The sequence below is a fragment of the Amblyomma americanum genome, chromosome 4, assembly GCF_052857255.1.
Source record: "Amblyomma americanum isolate KBUSLIRL-KWMA chromosome 4, ASM5285725v1, whole genome shotgun sequence".
Lineage (NCBI taxonomy): Eukaryota > Metazoa > Arthropoda > Arachnida > Ixodida > Ixodidae > Amblyomma > Amblyomma americanum.
In genome coordinates this window covers 87,872,328-87,898,521 of record NC_135500.1, presented here as the reverse complement: position 1 = coordinate 87,898,521, position 26,194 = coordinate 87,872,328, and the positions used below count along the sequence as shown (strand labels likewise).

The window sequence follows — 26,194 nt, the reverse complement described above, 5'->3', positions numbered from 1 at the left end:
GGCCATGTTGGAGGCCGCACCCGCTTGAGGTCTTGGAGAAGAGAAGCGCTCTTGACCTATCCGGCTGCCTTTGCGGCTAGAGGAGTAGCCGCAGTCAGCCGCTCATATGCAACGAGGACAACGCCCGAGGCGGAAGTTGTCGTTTTAGGTGCTTTACCACCTGCAGAGTTCCGCCCCTTATACTTTTCATGCTCCAGGTAGCTGTTGATGTCTCCTTCAATTGCACGAGGTGCCTGCAACATTACTGTTTCGGAACATTTACAACTGAAAGGCCAAAAGGTGGAAAACAGCGAATAATTAGCCGCTAGTAGCTCCTATTATAGCAGTTACAAAACTTGGTACGGGTATAGCGGAGATGGCTGCAGATCTTAGGCACCATAGCTTGAAGCTGGTAGTTTAAAACTATACCTGCATTATATTTAGGCCCGCAATACTGTTGTACGCCACACAGTTAATATTCATTACGGGAACACAATAATTGATAAAGTCAGCAGTCTTAATTACCTCGGTGTCGGCTTTTTTTTTAATAATCATGTTACTAGTCGTATACCTTATCTATGTAAAACAGTTGGTCGTCTTTATAGGATCGCCTATCTCCTACCTAAATGATTGAAGTTATCTATGTACTTTGCACTTTTTGGTTCGAAATTGTCTTATTGTAGTCTCTTCTGGGGCAATACAACTAAACACAATAAAACAAATTGATACCTGTAAAAAGAAGGCGTTACCAGCAATTGAAGTGTTTTGCGGTCAACCTAAATATTTTGCTACAGCACCTCTCTTCCTCAAACACAGTTTGCCTAAAGTTGATCAGGCATATTTTTATCGTTTTTGCAACACATCTACAATAACCGGCTGTGTAAGACGTTCCAGACAATTCCTCATTACAGTATCAGCTCCGAAAACACAGAAAACTAAACCCCAGGACTCCTACCAACTACGAGAAAGAGGAAATGAGCTATCAAGCACGTACCGCCTTAAATAATTTTTGGGGTCATCTTGATTTTTGGGTTTTTCTCAAACATTTTAATTCAATTAGCAAACGGTACTTGCTTCAAATAGACGTGTTTAATCCTTGAACTTCACTGCTCTGAGGTTCTGACACAATCTTGTATCTAACAAATACAGCTCCTTTTTTGCGTCTGATCAATATTGGTACCATTGAACCGTCTTATATATTTCTTCGATTTATTTTCTGTGCGCAAGCCTAGTCGAGTGTTATGTCATGTTTTGTTGCTTTGCTAAGATCACGTTTCATGCAATGTGTGAGCCCCTTTCTCTTTGTTTTGCTCTGTAATACCTTGAATTTTTGTTTTATTTGTAACATCTTCAATTTCTTTTATCGACTCACTGTACTGCAAACTGTCCAAGGAAGCTTACTGCTCGTCAGGTACTAATGGCCTTTTGCCTCAGCTTCCTCTTCATTTTAAGAAAAAAATTAAGTGTTTGATTTGATTTGAAGCTATGATCTTTGCCGTGGCGCAGGGTAGAATGGCACATGTGCTGCTAGAATGAATTAATGAATAAGCTTTTGTTGAGGCAGAGGAAAACCTGTGGCCATAGTTGGGATTGGGTAACACGATTCCCAAGAGAAAGTAATAGTTTAGTTTCATGTAATAGGGCTACAACCACGAAAGAGCGCATGAGTAACCCACTATGTGGGGTCAGAAGCCTCTTCGCTCACTGCGCGTATAAGGCCATTTTGTTTTCCATAGGTGCTAGACTGAAAGTCATTTCATCTATGCGCCGTTCGCGTTGATAATGTTTAAAGTTGTTATGGAGGACACCGTCAATATTGGCGACAGCTTGATGTCGATTTCAGGAGCATGTACCACCAATTTATTCGAAATTGGTGTTTTAAATCATTTAGTACTCAAAAACGCCGCGCTGTAGTCTTTGTCGCTAAGTATTGAAGGACGCTTAACAGCCAAATAAACTGCAGCCTCTTTTTTCTCTATTTCTTCAGTCCTAGCCTGTTGGCGCGTTCAATATTGTAATTGCCAATTTGAATTAGTCTCTGTTTCGCTCTCTTTCTATATATGTTCTGGTGACTTTAGCTGCCTCTATACACACTTCCCCGCGTAATTCATTCCGTTAAAGTGCGATTTAGGTGTCTAACATAATAGAGATAGCCACTGCGCCCTTCCTTTCTATGTTCTCGTCGCTCAAATACGCACAGGAGTCTCAATGGATGAATGCGATAGCCGCTGGGCTGTACAGGTCACGAGTCACACAGAAGCGGCCTGCCAGCACCAGAAAAGTATCGCGAGAACTTGGGTTGTACAGATAGTAGCCTAAGACCGAGAAGAAACCTCTGCCACACCACTGCTGTAGTGCCGGTACCTTGGCTGTACATGTAGTAGTTCGGGGCTTTTAAATAAAAACCAAAAAAGCTTGTACTGTAAAACTTCTTAGTACAAGGTTAGCAGTTTTATGGCTGAATGCTGTCTAAAGACAGCGTTTGAGAACCCTCTAATTCGGAAGCGCCAACGCACTCACACAGATTCGTATGCACTTCCATACAAAGTAATTGGAAATTTAAGCATTTGTTTATTCGCTAGGCGCCCGCATACAGTGAGTAGTTGGAAAATTGCACCACTGCGCTCAAGAACGCAGGAGTTGTGACCTTCTTTTGCGCCCTCCAATTATTCAACAGGGGCAAGACCTAAGCTATCCACACAATATCTACAAGAGCAAAATATACAAAACAGATAACGTTAAAAATGAAAAAGGCTTATCAGCATCGGGTATCAGAAAATTGTCGAACATAGAGTTGAGATATACGATGCAAACCACTGTAGGCTAATATTATGAGATCTGAGACATAAAATTCATACTTAGAGTGCTTATGTGCAGGTTACTTACTGATGCATATTTTGTGCAGTTTCCAACGGTTTGCTGAAAATACCTTAAGAAGAAATACACATGTAGGAAAATGCGGACACAAACCGAGTAAATGACCACTAATGCTTTCGTCATTTTGAATGAGAATAAAGCAGTGACGAGTAGCTATACAGGTTTTCTCACTCTGCGCAAAATATTTCTATCGCTCAATTTGCGTCGAGACAAGAGTCACTGTCTTGGCGCAAGCGTACACAAAGTTAGCTGCACAAGTTCTTTACGAGATGTGCGTCCGAGAGCATTGATATGGTGTCGAATGCGTGATAGGTAGGATGTATTCCATATTGGTCGGACTGTGTTTGCCGACAAAAATTAGAACAGTTTTCAGATAATGATGAAAATTGCATAAACATATTGCTTTGCGATCGCGCTCAAAATTCATATTCAGGCAGTTGCTCTTAATTCAGGATTTCACACGTTTATTAATAAACTAACCTTTTTACTCACTATACGTAATGCACACTACTCCTTGACTTAGTGTAATGATTAGCCGAGAATATGCCTTCATCTGCGTGTTTCTGTAGTGCGCCAGCATTCCTTAAAATACACTCTAGCTACTGAGAATATTTCAGGTGGCACACTTCTGTTTTTATCTCCGCCATGTCTTCTAAACGATATTTGTTTTGGAACCTCTGTACAGATAACAAAGAAAGGTCTGCCCATTGGGTGTGAAGTTAAGTGCAAGTCTGGAAAGCCAGTGGGTGTGCTGTATTACCCATCGGGTCGAGACTGCGTGGTAAGCCATGTCAATATATTCTTCATTTCAGAAAACCTTTTTTGTCATCAAACCTTCATACGCTAGATGTACAGGTACCCACAAGAATTTTCGAAACTCAGAAAACGCATAAAATAAACAATTTTAAGAGCTTAAGGAAACTTAATCTTATCATGTCCTGAAGAATTAAAATTGCACTTCATTATACGTCTTGCTAAATGCAGCCTTCAGTGCAGGGACGCACCTCTAGGCCGAAAGAAATTCAGATTTTTTTAAAATTAAATTTTACGTAAATAATTTTCTGCGCCTGCTTGTGACTCAAGCATATCATTCCTCAAGATGTGTAAGAATAAAGTGCAGCGTTTCCGATTTTCCACATATGCTACAGACGCCCAGGAAAAATTCATTCCTTCGAAAATTATCATGAATGAGATTTCGAGCAATGATTGTACTTGTTCTAGAGAATCCAGTTAGCTTTCCACTGTGTAGGCTCGCACACTGGTATGTTGTGATTCCTGTCTTTGAGTGCATACAGTGATCATATATTCACTGCCGGTTCGCGCACTCAGAACGGTTTAAGCACAAGACTTACAGAATTCTTAGCATGGCACCTACTGAGACGACATTCGTTCGTCCTCCGTTTACATGCAAAGTTACATACATTAAGGCCATTCCTTCGTTTTTGTGAAGATTATTTCCTTTTCGGCCTTTCTGGTACAGTGCTGTCAGCTGTGCACTATTTATTTTGATAGCAGCACCTCTCTTTCTGTTCCTTGCCTGAACACATTCTCTTATCCATTTGTTTTTGTGGAGGACAAAGGCCCACACAGAACAGAGACTGGTGTCGAAAAAACATGCAGAACGCCTAATAGTTATCACCAGTGAAAGTGCGATAGCAAAACAACTTTGTTGTGAGCCGCCAATTTGACCGCGCATACCTTGCAAGTGCTGAGGTGGATATACCTCTCTCCACTTTGCCACCAGCCAAGCGTTACAGGTGAAACGTCGCAGCTTGCTTTTCTAGGTGCCAACATTACGAGGCGGCAGGTTATTTCCCCGGTACTCACCTGCCAGTCTTTCCCTGTGTGAGAGGAACAATTTCCTGTGCAATTTTCCATCTGCCTACAGTTGCAGGTGGCAGCTGGGTTTTCCATGTTCTTTACAAGTGGCTAAGTGTGACAGCTGTGGTGTATGCGGGGTCAAGGTTCTAATGCTAGCGTATCTATTCCGAGGACTCACTCATGCTAGAGGTGCTGAGCCACTGACAACCGATTGCGCAGCCGATGGATTTTAAATTGCTCGCCAGTAATGGCAGTAATTAAATTACAGCAAGGAAATTGCAGTAAGCGCATTTATTTTCTATGTAGTTTGTAATGAAGTTCATTACTTTCCTTGGCTGGTAATTTTCTACTTTAATGATCAACTTTGGACGAGTACATTCAAGGCAGAAGTAAATAAATGCTTGTCAAATTAACTTTGTTGAGTAATAAGCCTGTGCTTCTCCTTGTATCTGCCATGCTTTGGCCTCGCGTTTATAGGAATGAGCGTCTACAAAGCAAGAATAAATTATGGAGGGCAATTAAGCTTACTTCCATGCTTTGAAGGCGGAAATATTCATTTTTGAAATTATTTCATGCTCCTTTCTATTGAAACACCTACTTAATTAGCATACAGTCGTAAGGCAACGCATGCATTTAATTAAGCAATATTCACCGAAAAGAAACGCGGTTTTCTCGCCCGTGGGTTGCGTGCTCGCCTCGCAATCTCAAGGTCCTTGCTTTAATTCTTTGCATCTTAGGGAGAAACTTTTCTCTTTGCTGATGACATCATTGTTCGTCGTGGACCACTTTTCCTGGACGCCGACAACGATGCCGGGCATTATTGGTAATGGGCCAAATAAGGATTCCGCCGTAAAAACTTGCAACCAGCAATAGCCAGGGAAGCGGCGCACGCGGACGAAAGGCGATGTGCATGCGGGAGTCAGAACTGCCTTGGTGAACAGTCTGCGTAGCACTCAGGCCTACTGCGCATCTTCCAGCACTGTATATGGTCTCACACATGGGCACCGCAGGGCTATTAAGACAGTTCCATGACCATGGAATGGGATATGGTACCTTCGCGCAGATGCAGAGTGCTTGAGCAAGTTCTTCCCTCTAGACTGCTCCCTGCCTCGTCACCGCACTGACAAGAAGTTTCAACTGACGTCTTCTAAGAAAGTCGATTGTGAGTTCTTGGGAAAGCTTGCTTTTATGACGGGATTTGAAGCCCTATTTGTAGCTCAAGAGCAGCTTAGGCAACACCGTCCCCGCGAATGCAATTTATTTCTACCAACTTGCCTCCAGAACGAATCAATTGAACAGCAGAATTGGCAGCTTCTCTGCGTTGTGATGCACTTCTGCTGTTTACACTGACCACTAACTCTTCAAAATCATGAAGGTGGGACCACGACATGCATTAAGCGGCGCACTTTTGACTGAAAAGTGATGCCAGAAAGAATTCGTCTACGTCATCAAATCAGCTGTTCAAGAGACTAGGGCTACCTTTCTTTAAAGTGGGGAAAAATTTCCGACGCCCAGTATCAAGCTCACTGCTGGTGCACACAACAAAAAATCTGAAAATTTTGCAGGTACTATGACCAATGCGAAACTATTTCAGCGTCGAACCTAAAATTAATTTAAAAGTAATTTTGTTACTTAAGGCAAGTTTGTAATGTAATGTCATTACTTTTTGAGACCAGTAGTTTGCAATGCAATTTAATTTCTTCTGCGAGACTTTTAGGAAAGGAATTAGTAATGTAAGTTATTTGCCCTTCAAAACTAATTTCTCCATGATTAGCGTGCACCCGCGTACTGTCGCCCTCGTGTGTCGGCCTGCTGAGTTGCCGAATAACGCTTCATTGCACCCGCCCCTTCTCTTTCTAGCAAGAAATCCGTGAGGCTAGCAGAATGGGTGCATGGCGAAGTAATGTAAAGAAATAGTTACTGCAGCCTTGTTTTCTTCAATACCCGTTCCTCGATAAACGTCGCGCAAACGCCTGTCATTGTACATTGTGGTAGTGCTAGTTTGATACCTAATATTCAATGAGTTCTGAAGGGTTAAGTTACACGAGTGTTAGTCAGCACGGGGCAGTTTTTATCCTACAGGTTCTGTAAAAATAGGCCATGGTGATGTCGCGGTCGTGATCGGAGAGATTGATATAAAAGTTGTATAGCGCATCGCTTTAATAAAAAAAGAAAAAAGTTAGCCGCGGAATTTACGAAAGATGGCACTCTCATTTCAATGTTGACTGGCCCCATCCAATCTGTGCTGCGTAGCAGCGCTGTATTGAGCTCGTATCACTTAACTAAACTCATTGATCGGGCCTGAATTCATGTCGAATGCCAACGGCAGCAAGCGTGTGGAGTCTGGCAGAACTCAGTTCTCCTGTCAGTAGTTTTACAATGTTCAGGGCAGCGCTTGCAGTTGGCACTTGAGTGATATTCTGCTCACAAAATTTTGTGCCGCACTGAGTGTCACAAAAGCGGTAGGCGCACCATTTTTCGCTAGAAGCACACTTTGCAGTAAACTGCCAGCAAGTCGACAATAAGCTATCTTGCAGAAAAAAAATTGTAGTGACACTTTGGCCAACCAGTGGGCTCGAGTGGCTAATTTTGAAGCAGGACTTAGCCTGAACACAGTGAAGAGATCACATATCGAAACGTCATGGCTAAGCGCATTTTTTAGAGGGAGCTTGTTTATAAATGAATTTTTTTATATATCCTTAGGTTCCACTATAAGAAGCACTATAATCGCAGATCTCCCTCTGGGAACTTGCATCTTTACGCTTCAAAGATTTTTTCAATCGTAAAAACATCCCTGTTGGTTTTCTAAGGCAGTCTTAAGCACTAGAAGTGAGCGATGTACGTGATTTAAACGAAAGATTGTGCTTCGCATCGGAAGAAAAAAACATTTTAATGAATATTTATTTTATAATAGCACTTTACTATATTTCATCATTCCCTTAAAATTAAAACTGACGTGCAGTAATGCAGAACTTGGAAAACGAAGTAAAATCAACAAGCAATTCAACGTGTGCTAGCTCCTTGTCTGAAGAGTTTATTGATTTTTTTATGCATAACTGTGCCTCACGATAAATAAGTGCTGCACATGCAAGTGGAATGGTCAAGTGCAGAAAGCTACAATGTTGGAAGTACCCTGCATATATATGATGGCTTTATTTTGTTCTTCTTCTAGGAACGTGCGCCTTATGTATAGCGCATAATTTTGAATACACCTTTCTTTTAGATTTTATGATGTTCCTTGGTTTGTATTTACTTTGCATATCCTTATATTGAAAACGCAACATTTACCGGCTTTAAGTTACATTATGCTTATTGCTCTCATTTTGTGCGCATTCTTCATGAACTGCTGCTCCCCAAATAAACAAACCGGAGCTGCGAGCTAATGCAGGTGCCTGCGAGTTTCATTTTTCCGCTGCCCTCTCATCTCAATTCGCGATTGCTAATAATTAATATTACTCTTCGTCTTAACATTATAACACCCTACACCATGACGATGGGAAGAGCACTTTGCAAGGCGATCTTCTTTGGGTTGTGTACGACTCTCTTTCCTTTCCCCACCATTCTTGCAAATTAACTTCATTTTGGTGGCAACCAGACCGGTACTCCTTGGTTATACGGGAACACATATCAGCACAGAAACAGTTTCTATTAGGACACCGTGAGAGGTGACAATTTCGCTCGCGAGCAGAGGCCCGCCTGGACACTTAGCAATTACCTTATTTTTTTTAAGGTTGAAGCTGTGTAAGTCGCTTCTACATGTGCTCAGCTTGAAACCGAATTCCAAGCGCGTATTAAAAAAAGGAAACTCGTCTGACTTGTATTGATACACCTCTGTTTGTCGCTTTCTTGGCAGTGGCATTCGCACACCTTGCAGTGAATCACGGCAGCAGAGTATTATATTCCTTTTCTGATGTTCGGCCTTGGTGGATTGCAACCAGAGCGAGCTGAAGACGACGCCTTTTGGTTGACGCTATTCGTTCCACCACGTAATACGTACTGACACATGGCATAACGACCAATAGCAGAGGTTGCGCGCTTTCGCCGCGTGCAAGATAGCAGTAAGCCTGATGGCATGTCTAGCGTTAAATTGGCCGCATAGCCTTCAGGGCGCTGCTTAGAAGAGACACTATATCTTAGCCTGACCTAAATTTTGGAGAAACATGCTTACTTCCGGACCGTTCCGGTTTGTCTAGCGCGACGGCGACTTTTTCTTTGTCTTTGAAACGATCGCTATAAACCGTTGTAATGGTACAACAGAAATTTATTAAATGTGTGCTTGTGTTTGCAGGTAAAGAGAACGAAAATAGAAGGCCGAAAGAAGAAGATATATTTAACCAGAGGATTCTGCAAAGAAGTCGGAGAAAAATCAGTGTGCGTTCGAGCCGCTTATTCACGACCTACGCGACCTACTAAAGTGATGTAGAGCCTAACGAGCAGAGATTAAGCAGTAAAAAAGATTTGATGCTGAGGAAATTCGTGATGGTCCGTCTACAGAAGATCTTTTTGACCGGGAGCGTTCCATATTGAGTTTTTTATGAATCACAAAATTTCTTATTATGCTTGCTCTCGTAAAGAATATCCGAGGACCACTATATCAGATATCTCACCAGGATTAGTTTAACCGGATTGTAAGCGCGCAAATCCCACACATGTATAGCAGATTGTCTAACTTTCCTTTTCCACCACAAGTTATTAATGCCCGAAATATTACGGCTTCCTGGTTTCAATATTAGAGTTAGAAAGTAACTGGGCATTAAATAGAAAATAATATTAGTGCAATTGGTATTGCAAGGGAAGACTTCACCGAAGACGGTCATTCTCACCCGTTGCCAGAGGCATGTTCCCAGCGAACAGCTCCACGCGATGACGACGGAAATTTACAGGTGAAAGAGAATGAAGTCGCAACCAGACAGGCGACGACGACGAAGGCGCATAAAGTGCTCACATTTTATCGTCATCTTCCATGGAAACTTCTTTGTTTATTCAAATACACCTTGGCCAATCCGACCGCGTGGGTATGTGTCATATACCTGGAGTGAAGAAGAAGAAGTGCTCACAAACGCCTATCATCATAAGCTTTCGTAATGCCAATACCATCATAAGATTTCGTGTTTGGGGAATTTCTTTTCGCAATTCCTACATTTTTTTCTTTTTCCCTCCTTTTTCTTGTACTCGCTCTCTTGACTAAATTTAAGCTTGTCAGACCCCTTAACCATCTGCAACCACCTCAGTAACGGAAACTGAGTAGCCCAATTTTTTAGGCGATCCTATGCTTTCCGCATGCAATCTGCAATGCAAATATTCACCGCCTGGTTAAACCCAATCCTCCTTATCGGTATGTGCCATGTTGTGACGCTAACGACAACTTTCCGCATGGTCAGAAGCGGCCAGCCTGGCCGTGATTAGTCTGATGCAGAGCACCGAATGAAAGGCCTCAGGCGGGAAACGTGGACAATTTATGTCCCGTGGTAACGGCGGTCCGGAGGACGATCGACAGGAGTGACGCGGAAGTTAATTGGTGATGTTTGGTTGAGCACCAAGTAGGGACCAATGAAACGAGGCTGAAACTTGTCGCAAAGACCAGGCGTCCGCAGAGGGGTAGAAAGCAAGACCTCGTCTCCATGGTTGAACGAGACAACGCGGTGCGTTGTGTCGTAGTTACTCTAGCGATCTTCCTGGTAGGCTTCAGTGTTCAGGCGAGCAAGGCGGCGGCCTTAGGCAACACGGGAGAGGAGGGAAAACGAGAAGTAACGAGTGGTTCATTGCAACGCGGTATTGTAAGCAAAAGTGACAGAAGGAAGGACTGCGTCCAAATTTCGGTGATGAGGTTCGCCGTAGTACATAGCAATCATATCTGACAGAGTGCGATGGAACCGCTCAGTAAGTACTTTGGTATGGGGGTCATTTTGTGAAGTGTAGAAGAAGCTTGCAGAACTTTGGCAACAACGGTCGAAAGGAAAGTCCGGCCGTGGTCCCTGATAAGCACCTGAGGGGCGCCATGGCACAGTTCGATGGATTGGAGAAAGAACGTGGCAACCTCGGGCGCCGAACCATCAGGTAAGGCTGCGGTCTCGGCGCAGCGTGTCAGATGGTCGATGGCAGTGACTATCCATCGAGTACCTCGTGTAAAGAGAGGAAGCGGGCCATACAAGTGGATGACGACGATGGTGAGCGGCGTGTTTGATCAGGATAGAGGCTGCAGATAGCCAGCGGGAGGTGAAGTCGGCCGTTTTCGGAGCTGGCAGAGCAGGAACGATGCGACGTATTTTGTGCCCCCGGAGAATTGGCCAGGTCAGAAGAAGCGGCTCTTGACGCGTTCATATGTTTTGTTAAAACCTAAATGACCGGCCGTCTGGTCATCGTGGAGGGCCTCTAAAACACGGGAGCAAAGTGTACGTGGTACCACTGGAACCCAGCAGGTGCCATTAGGGCAGTAAACTTAGCGGCAGAGCACATAATTTTCAAGTTTGAACTGGTAAAGCTGCCCACGCAATCGAGCGGTAGTAGGGTAGAAAGCTTCCATGAGACGGTCGATTAGGGGGCGATGTTGTGATCGGAGGCCCCGACAGCGGGAACAGACGAGCCCGGCAGGCGCCATCGAACTATGTTTGACCAAAGGTGCTGTCGTCCTGAGAGGAGGATTAGGAACGGCTCCTGGCGACGGTGAGCTGTTACGAAAGGCCTCTCATCCCTTCGTCCGGAGTATGGAATGCGGCATTTTTCCCGAACTGCGCCCTCACGTGGACCGGCAGAAAGACCCGAACAAAGGCGTCGGAACCGCCTTGCTCGCTTGCAACTGCGCGGCCAGACAAAGCGGGGCGGACACGGCTGATTCATCTTACCCTCTGGAATGCCCGGGGTCGTCAGGACGCATCTTTCCACGGAGGAGATCACCGCCTACAAAGCCAACGACCTTATGCACATCGTCAACCCGTCGGAAACCACATTCCAGGACGCCTCTTTCCCACGGACGGGATCACCGCCTGCTAAGCCAACGACCTTATGCACCTGGTCAACCGGTCGGAAACAGCATTCCAGGACCTCAAGGCGCCAGGATTCCTTATCGCCTGTGCACGTGTTTGTGGGGGCGGAGCGGTCACGGGGTTAGGGAAGAGACTATGAAGACTGTGTCTGCCCATTGGACGCTTGATCAGCCACCGGTTTCCCTAGCTAGGTGCCTAGGGAATATCCACTGTATTTAAGCCGCGATTTGGCTGGTTTCACGGCACTTCGTCTCTGACTTTTGGTCTCTCTGCTTCTGTTGTAAACATGTAAATAAACCTTCAAGTTTACCAACGCTCCTGAAGGCTTTCCTCCGTTGTCTGCAGTGTTCATCGTCATGCGGTGAAGACCTCGGTCCCGATACCCAAGCATATCAACTGGTTGGCAGCGGTGGGATGGTCTGCGCCTGGTCCTGACTCTGGTATGGTAAGTGCGCGGTCTTTCTCTTGGAGCATTGCCAGGTTTTACAACTATGGAAATTTGTTAGCCAAGGTAATCGAAGGTTGGTATAAGAGGCAGCCGGGGCTCCACTGGCCACGTGAGTAGAGACTTGCCGTTGCTTACTCATGGACTAGAAGAAGCTGCGCAAACCAGACCTAGTTCTCGTATGCGGGGAATTGGGCATTGATTGTGGGTCGATCCGCAGAAAACCTGAATTGATTAGGGCAATTGAGGATTTCGGTGCGGACGAGGAGGAGATAGTAGAATGTTGGGAGCTAATTAAGGAGGAGTTGGAGAAGGAAAGGGAACAAAAGAAGCAAGAGGATGAAGAAAAAAGGAAGCGCGAAGAGCACGAAAGAAAGCGCGAAGAGCAGGAAAGAGAGCACGAAAGGAAGCGCGAAGAGCAGGAAAGGGAGCACGAAAGGAAGCGCGAAGAGCACGAGAGGAAGCGCGAAGAGCATGAAAGAGAGATCGAGAAAAAACTGCTCGATCTACAGATAGCTCAGGCTGCACAGGCAGAACGCACTAGGCTAGAGGTGCCGAACACAGTGGCAAGCCAGGCAGCATCAAAAATAAAAATAAAGGACCTCTTGCAACCGTAAATACTTGGAGAGGACATAGGGCTATTTCTCGTGAACTTTGAGCGGGCATGTGAAAGTTGCGAGTTCCCGACCGAGTCTTGGCCGCAGAAACTTCTGACCATTCTTCCATGTGAGGCGGCCCAAGTACTCGCTCGTCTGGCAAAAGAAGAGGCGGCAGACTATACTAAAGTAAAGGCAGCACTCCTAAAAAAAGTATAGCCTGTCCGCAGAGGCCTTTCGGCGCCGCTTCAGGGAAGCCAGAAAACAGCCTAATCAGTCATTTCCGGATTTTGCGTATAACCTTAAGGCAGACCTGAAGGAATGGCTAAAGGGAGAACATGTTTACGGAACTCACGATAAAGTAATAGAGGTGATCTGCCTGGAGCAGTTTTTGGCTCTTTGAGGGAAGAAATGCGCGTGTGGGTTAAGGACAGGCCGGGAAATAAAACCCTAGAAAGTGCAGCAGAGCAGGCCGAAGAGTTCTATGCCAAGCGCGTAGCAGAGGGTGCGCTTGCCCCCGTAAGCCCCAAAGTAGAAAAAAAAAATTCCACGGATCCAGACAGGAGGGGCAGCAAGCCGCAACTGGGAGCGGAACGAGGGCCACAAAGCAGAATCAAGCAACCCCACAAAGGGGGCGACCGAAAAAGAGAGGGATAAGGCTTTTGAAGCCAGAAAGAAACCAGTGTGTTTCTGTTGTCACGAGCCCGGTCACTTCGCCCACGCTTGCAGGAAGCAGGAAATCGTTCTCTAATTGGTGGAGGCGGGCGATGAGAACATGCGCCTGCTAGAGCCATACCTGAAAGACATGCAGGTTAACGGAAAACCGTGCCGGGTTCTGAGGGACTCCGTGGCCACCATGGACGTAATCCATTCCACGTACGTGAACGCAGCTGATTTTACTGGGGAATGTGCAGGGATTGGGCAGGTGGGCGAAGAGAATAGCGCGTGCTTGCCGATCGCACGAGTTAGAATAGAGGGCCCGTTTGACGTTCTGGAAACGGAGGAAGCGGTATCACCGAATCCGCCGGAAAAATTTCCGTACCTCTTTTCAAATCGGTCGGAGCAGATGCTCCAAGAAGAGGGTCGTAGTTTCGGCGATCGAACCGTCCAGGCGCTCACTCGTGCGAAGGCTCGCGAGATTGCAGCTAAAGTAAATCGTAGGAAGAACGAAGGCTCTCCCACGACTGGTCAGGCAGGGGCAAAAACAGGAGGCGATGCTTCTGAGACGAGCGGAGAGGCTCGCGGCAGGAACAGATGCGACGCCGAGTACAAGGACTCAAAGGGGGTCCAGTTTGATCGGCTCGTGGTGCCGCAGGAATACTGCGCAGGCATCCTTAAATTGTGTCATGGTGGGGGTTGGTCTTGCCACCTTGGAGTGAAGAAAACTAAAGCTAGGCTTCTACAGGAGTTTTATTGGCCTGGCTGCTCCGGGGATGTCAAGCAGTTTTTAAAGTCCTGCGACACCTGTCAGCGTGTCGGAAAGCCGGGGGATTTAAGGAAGGCTCCGATGAAGCTAGTGCCCGTGATTAGCGAACCCTTCCGTCGTTTGGTGGTGGACGTAGTCGGTCCTCTACCAGTGACTCAGTCGGGCTACCGCTACCGAAAGGGGCTAGAAAACGGGAATGACGACGGTCTCAGTCGTAGCTTTCCTGCATAATCTGGCGTAAAATGCCCTAATGCTCAAGAAAAGCTACCGTATCATTTTTGGTTTTTTGTATTTTTTTCTTGCTTCTCCGCACATACCTCATTGCCGAAAAAAAAGTTTGTTACCAAATTTCAGACGCATGTCTTGCGAAAAAAGGAAAAACAAAAAGAGGAACTAGTTTTGATTCAGCAGACTTCCGGGCGTGAGCTGTTGGCGAGGGTTAAGTCATCCAAAATTTGCAGCCATATTGCTCCGTATTAAAGACCTGGGAATGTTCTGAGGCTGGCCGCATGCTGCCTAGCCGGAGGTAGGGGCTGAGCTCAGATCTGATCGCTAATACTCCGTTGAGGACCCTTGCCAGCTGTGCAGGTCAAGTGGACTGACTACTACGAGGCCGACTGGGACTCTGACGCCCATTCGTGGTGCACCGACCAGCTGCAACCACTTCGTGGCGTCTTCTTGGCGGCGGACGGATTGTTGTGATCGGAGGCCCCGACAGCGGGAACAGACGAGCCCGGCAGGCGCCATCAAACTATGTTTGACCAAAGGTGCTGTCGTCCTGAGAAGAGGATTAGGAACGGCTCCTGGCGACTGTGAGCTGTGACGAAAGGCCTCTCATCCCTTCGTCCGGAGTATGGAATGCGGCATTTTTCCCGAACTGCGCCCACACGTGGACCGGCAGAAAGACCCGAACAAAGGCGCCGGACCCGCCTCGCTCGCTTGCAACTGCGCGGCCAGACAAAGCGGGGGCGGACACGGCTGATTCATCTTACCCTCTGGAATGCCCGGGGCCGTCAGGACGCATCTTTCCACGGAGGAGATCACCGCCTACAAAGCCAACGACCCTATGCACATGGTCAACCCGTCGGAAACCACATTCAAGGACGCCTCTTTCCCACGGAGGGGATCACCGCCTGCTAAGCCAACGACCTTATGCACCTGGTCAACCGGTCGGAAACAGCATTCCAGGACCTCAAGGCGCCAGGATTCCTTATCGCCTGTGCACGTGTTTGGGGGGGGGGGGCGGAGCGGTCACGGGGTTAGGGAAGAGACTATGAAGAGAGTGTCTGCCCATTGGACGCTTGATCAGCCACCGATTTCCCTAGCTAGGTGCCTACAGAATATCCACTGTATTTAAGCCGCGATTTGGCTGGTTTCACGGCACTTCTTCTCTGACTTTTGGTCTCTGCTTCTGTTGTAAATATGTAAATAAACCTTCAAGTTTACCAACCCTCCTGAAGGCTTCCCTCCGTCGTCTGCAGAGTTCATCGTCATGCGGTGAAGACCTCGGTCCCGATACCCAAGCATATCAGCGGCAATACGCATCGTTGCGTTGATCCGACGCAAGGTCGTTTATACCGTCAAATGCGACGCATTGGAGGGTGGCGAAGTGCAGGAGAGACTAGTGACGATGAGGAGTCGCTGTGACATGTGGAAGGCGGTGCATAAGAACGACACTAATACTCCAGAAGAGGGCAACGAGAAAGGGCATCGGCGTCTTGGTGCGTTCGACCGGACTTGTAGGTGACGTCATAACTTTATTCTTGGAGACGAAGAACACAGCGGCCAATGCGGCCAGTCAAATTTTTGAGGCTAGAAAACCAGTATAATGCGTGATGGTCCGTGATGACAGTCAAGTGGCGGCCGCAATGGTAGGGGTGGAATTTATGAACTGCCCAAACGGCGGCAAGACATTCCTGCTGAGTGATAGCGTTGTTACGTTCCGCAACGGTCAGAGTGCGGCTGGCAAATGCAATAACTGTTTCGCGTGAATTACTATCGCGCTGCAGAAGAACAGCACCAAGGCCGTGGCCGCTAGCGCCAGTGTGCAGAATAGTGGGAGCAGCATCGTCGAAGTGGCCAAGTTCAGGGTCGGAGGTGAGAGCTTGCTTCAAGGTTTGAAAAGCACTTTTGTATTGATCAGTCCAAACGAAAGCACAGTGAGCAGTGAGGAGCTGATGCAGTGGCACGGCAATGGCAGCAAACTTTCCTCTAAAGCGCCGAAAATAAGAGGAGAGGCCAAGAAAACTACGCAGTTCTTACCCTGCTAGGGGACGGTCTAAGTTCAGGACAGCGGCAAGTTTGTCGTGGTCGGGTCGAATGCCGTGCCGGCGGACGAGGTGGCCCAGAATCGGGATTTCTTTCCGGGCGAAATGGCACTCTTTCCTATATAGTTGAAGGCCAGCAGAAGCGAGGCAAGTGAGCACTTCATCCAGGCGGCGTAAGTGTTCGCGAAAAGTTGAAAATAAAATAACAATGTCTTCCAGATTGCAAAAGCAGGCTTTCCATTTGAAGCCGCGAAGGACCGTATAAATCTTGCGTTCAAAAGTAGCTGGAGCGTTACAGAGTCCAAATGTCATAACATTAAATTCGTAAAGGCCGTCGGGAGTAGCTAACGCGGTCTTTGCCTTGTTTTCTTCATGCATGGGTACCTGCCAGGAACCGGAACGAAGATCTAGGGTGGAAAAGTATGCAGGTCATTGGAGAGAGTCGGACAGTCATCAATCCGGGGCATAGGGTAAACGTCTTTACGAGTAATTTTGTTGAGGGCATGGTAATAAACAAAAAATCGCACTGAACGTTTTTCACCAAGACCATCTGGAAAGACCAGGGACTGGCGGAAGGGTGAATAATGTCTCGGCGGAGCATACCACTCAGATTGTCCTCGGTGACTTTGCGTTCAGATAAAGAAACGCGGTACGGGCGGCGGCGAACAACCGAGGTACTTTCGGTAACGATGTGGTGCTCGGCAACAGAAGTCTTGCCCATAGTAGCGGAAGTCACATCAAAAGAGCCTTGGTGCTTGCAAAACAAGTCCAGTAACTCTTGCCGTTCTGACGCCGGGAGATCTGGATTGATGGTGGCAGAGAGGTTGGAGAGAGAAACGTCCGCTGAAGGCGGCGACTGGGAGGAGGGCGCTGTAAGCACAAGGGAAAACAGGTGCACGCCTAACGTGCAGTAAAATAAGTTCCTTGTGTAACACAAAAGGTTCACGGGAGCTCTGAAGCCTACAAAGATCCGGCACCTGATGGTAGCAGGTCTTTAACCAAGCAACCCTGCTTCATACATTGCCTGGACGCAGGGACAGTACCATCGTTTTCTACTGGACTTCATCAAATTGGCTAACCTTTTTCCATTCATTTAATCCCTACTACACCATTCATCACACCTTCACCCATCATTGATGCCCTGGGACAATAAATTTCGCTTAAAAAATGTTCAAGACAGTGACGACGACTGATCGATTTTCAAACCGAACTAGGCTACTACGTAGGCAAGGCAAGTCCCCTGATCAGTTTTGGATCAGAAGGCGCGATGATGACATCTCCAAGAACAATGGTATCAGAAGAAAGCTTGAGCAGAGCTTGAGTCCCAGCGGGCAAAACTAAACCTGCAGCGGCAATGAGGCGATGACCGGGCTCGGGGACTCCAGATGATGGGTCGCTCTCTGTCATGTGCACGATGCGATCACGGCAAGGATTAAAAGCACTTGCGGAAGACATAAAATGCCAGCCAAAAATCAATGTAAGCACAAGGAGACAGCGCAGAAAATTATACATGGTGACGGACGTCGTCAACAGAAAACCGGACAGTGCACTTAGTGGATGGGCGAATGATGACATCGTTAGCTCCACGCAGGGAGGCCTATCGTACGGCGTTTTCGCCTTAACGAAGCAAGAACGTAAGTCCGCGTGAGGAACAGAAACTGCAGCTCCCGTGTCAAAGTCCCGGCAGGAGGGCGTCTGCAGCTTGCAGGCGTTGGTGAGTGGCGACACCACGGGTTCCCGAGCATCCGTAGGGGCATCCCAGCAGGGGGATGATGATGAACGGTGCATCACCACGGACCCGAGCACCCGCGCCTAGCAGTGCGTCGCATCGCCGTGTCTGGGGAAAGGGGTTCCTGGTGGTTGAGCCGATGCCGAGCGTTTTGACGTTTAAGGCCCCTCAGCGGAGGCAACACACCACTTTGGCCCCAGCTTCCTGTAGACGGCACCTCCGGCCTGACCCGACCGGGGGAAATCGGCAGTCGCCTTTTCCTGTCCTCCGCTCCATCTTTTACTTTCCTGTCGTCTTTCTCACAGGTCTCCTTTCTGCTCCTCTCTTCTTGTTTTTTTCTTACATATTTCATAGGCGGCAGGGGTTAAATCTGTGTGGCGTAACTATCCTGAGTTGCCCATATTTGGTTATAGCAGTGGTGTACAGCTGGCGTGGGCAGGACATTTCCTGTCCCGTCCCCTTGTTGGGCTCCATGGTGGGTGGCTGGCACCATGGCCGAAGAACACACCTTTTTATGACTACCTCTCTCCTTTCAAGTGGTCGCCCTCAGAAGAGGGCGGACCGATGTCACCTCTCAGTTTTTCAGCAAAAAGAAAACTACCTTCCCAAACACCACATCGTTCATAGCCAACCAAAAGAAAATCCAGCTAGACTTATATCCCCGTTTCTAGTTTCCAAGGTTCTCACAGATTTCCTGGAACCTAAGTATAAAGTGACAAAATTAGCTAGTGGGGACCTTTTGCTCGAACTGATTGATATCATTCAGATTTAAAAGCTGGCAAGCATCGAAACTTTTGGTGGTATCCCTGTCTCCGTGACTCCACATGGATCTCTAAACACAGTGCGCGGTGTCATTTCTCACAATGACTTCTTGCAACTAACCAAAGAAGAAATGCTCGAAGGATTGCCGGATCAGTATGTGACTAATGTACACAGAATCAAAATCCGCAAAGAAGACAACGAAATTCCGAGAAATCATCTGGTTCTGACCTTCGCCTACAGCACCTTGCCCGAGTCAATCAAGGTAGGATATGCAAAAATCTCCATCCGTCCGTATATACCTAGCCCTCGACGCTGCTTCAAATGCCAGAGGTTTGCCCACGGCTCCCAAAGCTGCCGCGGCCAAGATACCTGCGCCAAATGTCCATCCAATGATCATCAATCAAACGACTGCGATGCTACACCGCGCTGTGCAAACTGCGAAGGAGACCACGGAGCTTATTCAAGGTCGTTCCTTGCATAGAAAATAGAAAAGAAAATAATTACCATAAAGGCCAAAGAAAATATAACATTTAAAGAGGCGAGGCAGCGTTACACAATCACTAAGGGCACATTCTCTTTCACTGCACATACAAATTTCACCGATGTTGTGCGTGGGCGCGGCACACCACAGCGGCCTTCGGCACCTGCCCAGCTCAGCCTAGTGAGGCTGAGGAAGGGCCATCCGCGCCCCTGGCAGATGCAGCGAAAGCTATTATGCCACCCCTGATAAAGGGCCCACCGGCCACCAAGACGGCAGCCCACAAGGCTTCCCCTGTTCGGGAGAAACCCAGAACCTCCCTGCCGCGGGCTCCCCGCGGAGCTCCAACGCCTCCAGTGAGGCGATGGACACAAGTCAGAGCTCACCTCTGCCGTCGTGGAGGTGGAACTCTCTTGATTGCAGAAAAGAAAAAAAAAACCTTTATAACAGGCCCTCAGCAAGGAGGGACCTAAGGTCTCATTACAATCCCCCAAAATCATCATGGCGTTCCTTATCCACTGGAACTGCCGTGCAAATCTAAATGACTATAGTGACGGAACAGATATCCTGAATTCTCTATCTCGTGTAGCACTGTGTCTGCAGGAGACCTACTTGGAACCTTCTCATAAAAATATTTTTAAAAAGAATAAAGTCTTTCTCTGTGACCGTGAGCAAGCAAACAGGCTCTCTAGAGGCGTTGCTGTTGTAGTTCACAGCGGTGTTGCAACCCATGAAATAGAGCTCCAGACGAATTATGAAGCCGTTGCAGTCATCGTCCTAAGCTTTAAAACAATTACCGTATGCTCTATATATCTTCCACCACATCTCACTGTTGCACTACAAGGTCTAGAGGAGCTTTTTAGGCAGCTACCAGAGCCATATCTGGTAGTCGGGGATTTTAACGCGCACTCCTCGTTTTGGGGGAGTGAATAGACAGACACTAGAGGTTGGATTTTAGAAGATTTTGTTCAGTGCAACAGCGTCTGCTTGCTCAATACAGGCTAACCCACGTATTGCTCTTCATCATCAGGTAAGATGAGTTGCATAAACTTGTCTTTTAGCTCTCGATCCGTTTTTACCGAATTTAAGTGGGATATTCTTGATAACCCTTACTGAAGTGATCACTTTCCAGTGGTAATAAACATTGCATCACCACCACCAATAATGCCAACAAAACCGCGCCGTTGGAAGCAGGACTTCGCGGACTAGCCACTATTTCAAGAAAAGGCCTGTCTTGAGAAAATATTTTCTGATAATTTTAGCGTTGACGAACTAAATGAAAATTTTACAACATATATCATTGCGGCTGCACGTCTAGCCATTTCTCAATCGTCAGGAGTTGTAGGGCAAAATAATAAGCTCTGGTACACACAAGTGTGCAGAGAAGCAAAAAAGAAACAAAACAAAGCCTGGGGAACTTTCCGAAGGTACCCCACACACGACAACCTCATAAATGTTAAAAACGCGAGAGCAAAAGCACGGTATATACGTCGCAATGCTGTGAAAACTTCATAGAAAAACTATGTGTCGTCCCTAAATAGTTCAGTTACATCGAAACAAATGTGGGAGCAAGTCCGCACACTTAATGGCAGCTTTACTCCTGTCACAATTCATTTCCTAACAGCTCCGGATACACAAACAAGCATTAGCGAACAGGCCGACAAACTAGGGGAACACTTCGCCACAGTTTCGAGCTCCTCACACTACACCCAATCATTGTTAAAGCACAAGAACACAACTGAAAAACAACGACTGCCGACAAGTGGCAGTGCAAATGAACATTACAATAAATTAATTAGAATACAAGAAATCCGTACAGTACATTCGGCCGGCAAACAGACAGCGCCAGGCCCAGACGAATACATAATGAAATGCTTGCTCACCTATCCGAAGATGCTGTAGAACCTCTTCTAAAATTCTTCAATAAAGTATGGCAGTCCGGAAAAATGCCAGAGGCGTGGAAAAACGCCGTGGTTGTGCCATTTCTGAACTCTGGAAAACCGCCAACTTCGGCTGGTAGCTACAGGTCAATAGCACTTACGAGTTTTCTTGCTAAAAGGTGTTGAAAGTGTGCTAAATATTATGTTAATGTTCTTCCTTGAATCGCGAAAAGTACTTGATATTCTCCAATGTGGTTTTAAAAAAAGCATGCTGTACAAATGACCATCTCGTCCGTCTTGAAAACACAGTCCGTGAAGCATTCATACACAAACAACATTGTCTGGCAATATTTTTTGACTTGGAAAAAGATTATGATACCACCCGGAGCTATGGGATTCTTCGTGACCTCGCGGATCTAGGTATCCGTGGCAGGAGGCCGAACTGTCTAAAAGACTTTCTTTCTAACGGTTCTTTTCGTGTATGTCTAGGCTGCATGCTTTCGAAAAAATTCAGCCCAGAAAACGGCGTACCGCAGGGCTGTATTCTAAGTACCACACTATTTATTGTAAAAATGAACTCAATATCCCGAATAATTCCAAATACCATCATGTATTCCGTATATGTTGACGACCTTCAAATTTCATGTGCATCTTCCAGCTTTTCAACATGCGAAAGACAGATACAACTTACAATCAACGAACTAGCAACTTGGGCAGACCAGAATGGATTTAGGTTCTCTCCACAGAAAACAGTTTCTGTCCTTTTCTTACTGAAAAGAGACATGCAGATTGATCCCACCCTGCGCTTGAATGAAAGTGTTCTACAAGTAAAACAAGAGCATAAATTCCTAGGCATAACTTTTGACCGAAAGCTCACATTCTTACCCAACATAAACACCCTCAAAAAGGAAGCTTCTCGATCTCCAAATATATTGAAGGTACTCTCACGGAAACACTGGGGGTCCGACAAATTATGCCTTTCACAGATCTACCGCTCCGTAGTACGGTCCACTTTGGACTATGGATGCGTTGTGTGTGGGTCTGCAAGACCATCATACCTAAAAAAACTGGATCCCGTACATAACCTGGGTCTTCGTATATCAACTGGTGCATACAGAACATCCCCCGTAAATAGTCTATATGTAGAAACAAATGAACCATCTCTTCCAAACAGAAGAGCAATACTTACCTGTGCATATGTACTAAAAATAAGATCCTTACCAAAACACCTGTGTTACCCCATAGTTACCAAGTGCACATCTAGAAGAGTGTTCAATAATAAACCACTGTCGTTCAAACCTTAGTTACTACGCTTTGAAGAGGCATGTCATGAACGCGGAATACTAGATGCTCTACCAAAAATCGTGCCGAGGCACGATTCATTGCCACCATGGTACTGTCTTCCCGCTGCTTGTGACTTCACGCTAACACAGTTTCGTAAAAAAACAAACACCACATGAACATCTACTACAAGGATACTTGGCTTTGAAAAAGAAATATTCAAGCTAGATGCAGTTTTACACAGATGGCTCTAGAACAGCGATGCACGTTGGAAGTGCCGTAGTACAGAGGAAACTGAAAAAAATAGTGAGATTGCCAAGTTGTGTATCGCTCTTTACTGCCGAATGCTATGCAGTCTGTATGGGTGTGTATAAAATGGTACATGAGAACATCGAAAACAGTATAATATACAAAGATTCCCTCAGCCTACTCACAGCGCTGCAGTCAAGAAATGCGGTTGAACCATTAGTAAGCCACACCATACACAGCACAGAAAAAGTCACAACACAAGGACATATGATAAGGGTGTGCTGAGTCCCGAGCCACGTCGGCATAGAGGGTAACGAGAGAGCAGACTCAGCAGCAGAAAAGGTTCAAAATGGTGAAATCAAAAATGTGAACATACCTTTTAAAGACTGCATGAATGTCAGACATAACAAATTAAAGAACAAATGGCAGAGTGGGATAATAAACTGAACAACAAATTACACTTCATAAAACCCACCTTGGGGTAATGGAAATCGTGCAGACACCAGGAACGTTTCACTGAAGTAATCTTATGTCACCTTCGCATAGGACACACACACTTGAAACACAACTACTTACTTACAAAAGATGCCAAACCCGTTTGTGAAAGATGCAGCGACGAGCTCACACTAAACCATATCTTATATAAATGTTCAAACATAGAGAAGCTAAGCAAGAAGTATTATAGTCAATTTTATAATCTATGCATTCCATTCACCCAGCACTACTCACGAGTGATAATGCAATTGTTGACATTTCTTAAGTTTCTAACTTTTTACGAGAGGTTGGTTGTCTTAACGAACTGTGAATGCATCACATTTCTTTGATACAGCTCAGCCACTTTCTCATTCCTGAGAAGAATGCTGAGGTGTGCATTTCATTGGTTGGCGGCCTCGACATCCTTCCTCTTCAAAGGACGGCCGCTGAGGTTACCTGACCTTTTTTAAAGCTTTTACCATTGGCCATTTCGAAAACTTCTGCCTTTTACTTTCACTAGATGGTGTGAAATAACATTCTAGGTCCTTTACACCACCGTTTCATTTCTGTCATATTAAATTCGACACAAGAAAATTTTCTATACCTTGCGTTTCAATACCGCCTATGTGCCATAAAACCCAACACAACACGTGTCAATCAAAGCCTCTAGCTCTAAGCCTTCAAACCACACTAAAACCATATTGGATGGGCGCTCCGGAGGTATTTGTCGGCGTCGGAAGCGTGCATCTTTCCCTGTAAGAACTGCAACAGCTAGTTTTCCGAGCGTAGGTCAGGCGCAGGAAAAGCCGGCCGGAGCGAAGAGGAAGACCGGCGGTACGGCGCAGGGAATCGAGCTGTGGGGGTCGATAACCACGAGGCGGAGCATAGCTTGGGGGAGGTGAAGAAGAACTTCCCGAAAATTCAGTGAAAGAAAGGCGTTGATTTGAGGGGCCACTATGAGTTTAGGCGCTTTCGAAGGCTTCATACCCGCGACGTTCGTCTTGAAGGCCCCGCGGCAGAAGCGGGAAATATGGCCCCGGAAGCCAAAATAATAACAAATAGAGCGGCTGGGGCGCCAGGGCGAGTAGAACTGTGGCGTTAAGGTTGAAGGCGCCAAAGCTGTGACATGGTCGCGTGGTGGCGCTGGCGTTGTAGGCGGACCAAGTACCGGTGGCATGCAGCGACCTCAGCGTACGTGTGCGTAGGGCGAAGAGCAGGGATGTCTGGGGCAAGAGGGCAGGTGATCGACGCCAACTCTCCGTTAATGATGCTGCGAAGGCCAGCACCAGCAGAGGATGGAGCAGGAGGCGCCGGTACGGTGAGGCACGAAGAACCGTGTACGAGAAGCATCTCACTAATGAGGGCAAGAATTAGGGGATGCAGGTCGGAGTCGGCGGGTAAAAGGGAGGCTGCCAGGTCAGGTTGCAAACCGAGGGATTGCAGCTAATCGAGGCGATGGCTGGTCGCGATGATGGCACCGACGCACGTAGGGTTTTGGACGGCAAGGGCATTGAACGCCAGAGAGCCGATACCCTTGAGGATGTGGCGAGCACGGCGGTCAGCCTCGAGTGATGGTGGCATTGACACGCTGGTGGAGAGCAAGTACATCCGCACTATAAGTGTACGACCCGGTAGGGCGCTGGATGCGGTCAGCGAGCTTGTTCTTGGCTACTTCAGACCGAACAGCCGGAGAGCCAAAATCTGTCGCAACTGCTGCTTGAAACTTGTCCAGTCTGGAATATCCGCCTCATGATTTAAGAACCACGTGCGTGCGATGTCAGTCAAACAGTAGGACACATTCTGGAGATTGAAGTCATCCCAGCGGTGGAACGAACTCACGTGGTCGTAGCGGTCAAGCCAGTCTTCGACGACGCCGCCGCGGAGGCCAGCAAACATCGGACGGTCGCGTTGACGGCTGCTTACGGTCCAAGTTGCGGGGGCAGCAGAGGGCGATCGGGAGGAAACCTGGCCGTCGGCGTTCTCCTCATGCGCCATGACGGTTAGAGTACACAAGCGGCGACCGGAACGCAGCTTCAGGAAGAAGTGGAGAAAGAGGATACGTGGGATCCGAGACGCACCTCCACCACGTGTGGGAGGACTTCACGGAACATGTTTTTTTCTCACCGGCAGCCTGAGACGTGCTTCCAAGCGATGACAATGGGAATTTACAGGTGAAAAAGAATGAAGTCGCAGCTAGAGAGGCGAGGACGACAAAGGCGCATAAAGTGCTCACAGTATTTATTTGAAAACAGCACGGAATGACAAAAATGTATTTCTTAGGCTTGTAAATTTATAAAGAGCGGGGAGGCATTCGCACCTCACTTTTACTTGGGCTAGAGAGTTTTCCTCTGAGCTCACCCAAGGACGGATTTTCTTTCTGGATTGAAAGGTATAATACGAAGGTTGTTCATTACAGTAACGCTATTTTGTGACACTTTTCCCTCTTGGTGAGGCCGAAGTCTTAAATCTGTGATATCATATGTACCTCGTAAATACATTCTTCGGGCGATATAGCTTCCTAATGTAATGTACCTAAATGTTTAATTGACGCTTTGAAAGTGGTGATATTGCCTCCCGATGGTTAAAATGGTGAAACTATATCTATATTGAAAGTGCAACGGCACGCCGTGCTATAGCACTGCGCCCAATTTTAACCGAGTAGTGGTTCCTTGGATTTTACGGCTACAATGTGCTTTACTAAACTGTGCCTTCACTTTTCTAGGTAAGTGGAAACACTGTATCCGAATATATTTCCTTCTATCTCCCCGCCGAAAATCACATGTATGTGTGACGCGTCTCTGTGCATTGTCGCAGTCACTGGGCACCGAATGATCCTCTTGTATTGCGTGGACAGTACGCACTGAATGAACGCGCATGTATTGCGTGAATGATGCACGGAATGGTGTACTCAAAATTTCATCTGCGCCGTTTGGGATAAACTTAACAC

General features: G+C 46.8%; 1 pseudogene across 1 annotated transcript in view; it reads left to right on the top strand.

Annotated features, from left to right (window-relative positions):
• LOC144129642 (uncharacterized) overlaps positions 1-26,194 on the top strand; it is a 388,920-nt pseudogene that overhangs the window by 334,581 nt on the left and 28,145 nt on the right. Inside the window, exons 8-10 of the transcript XR_013313924.1 lie at positions 3,542-3,637; positions 8,966-9,091; positions 16,137-16,224. The product of XR_013313924.1 is annotated as an uncharacterized LOC144129642 (transcript). The remainder of the gene's footprint in view (positions 1-3,541; positions 3,638-8,965; positions 9,092-16,136; positions 16,225-26,194) is intronic.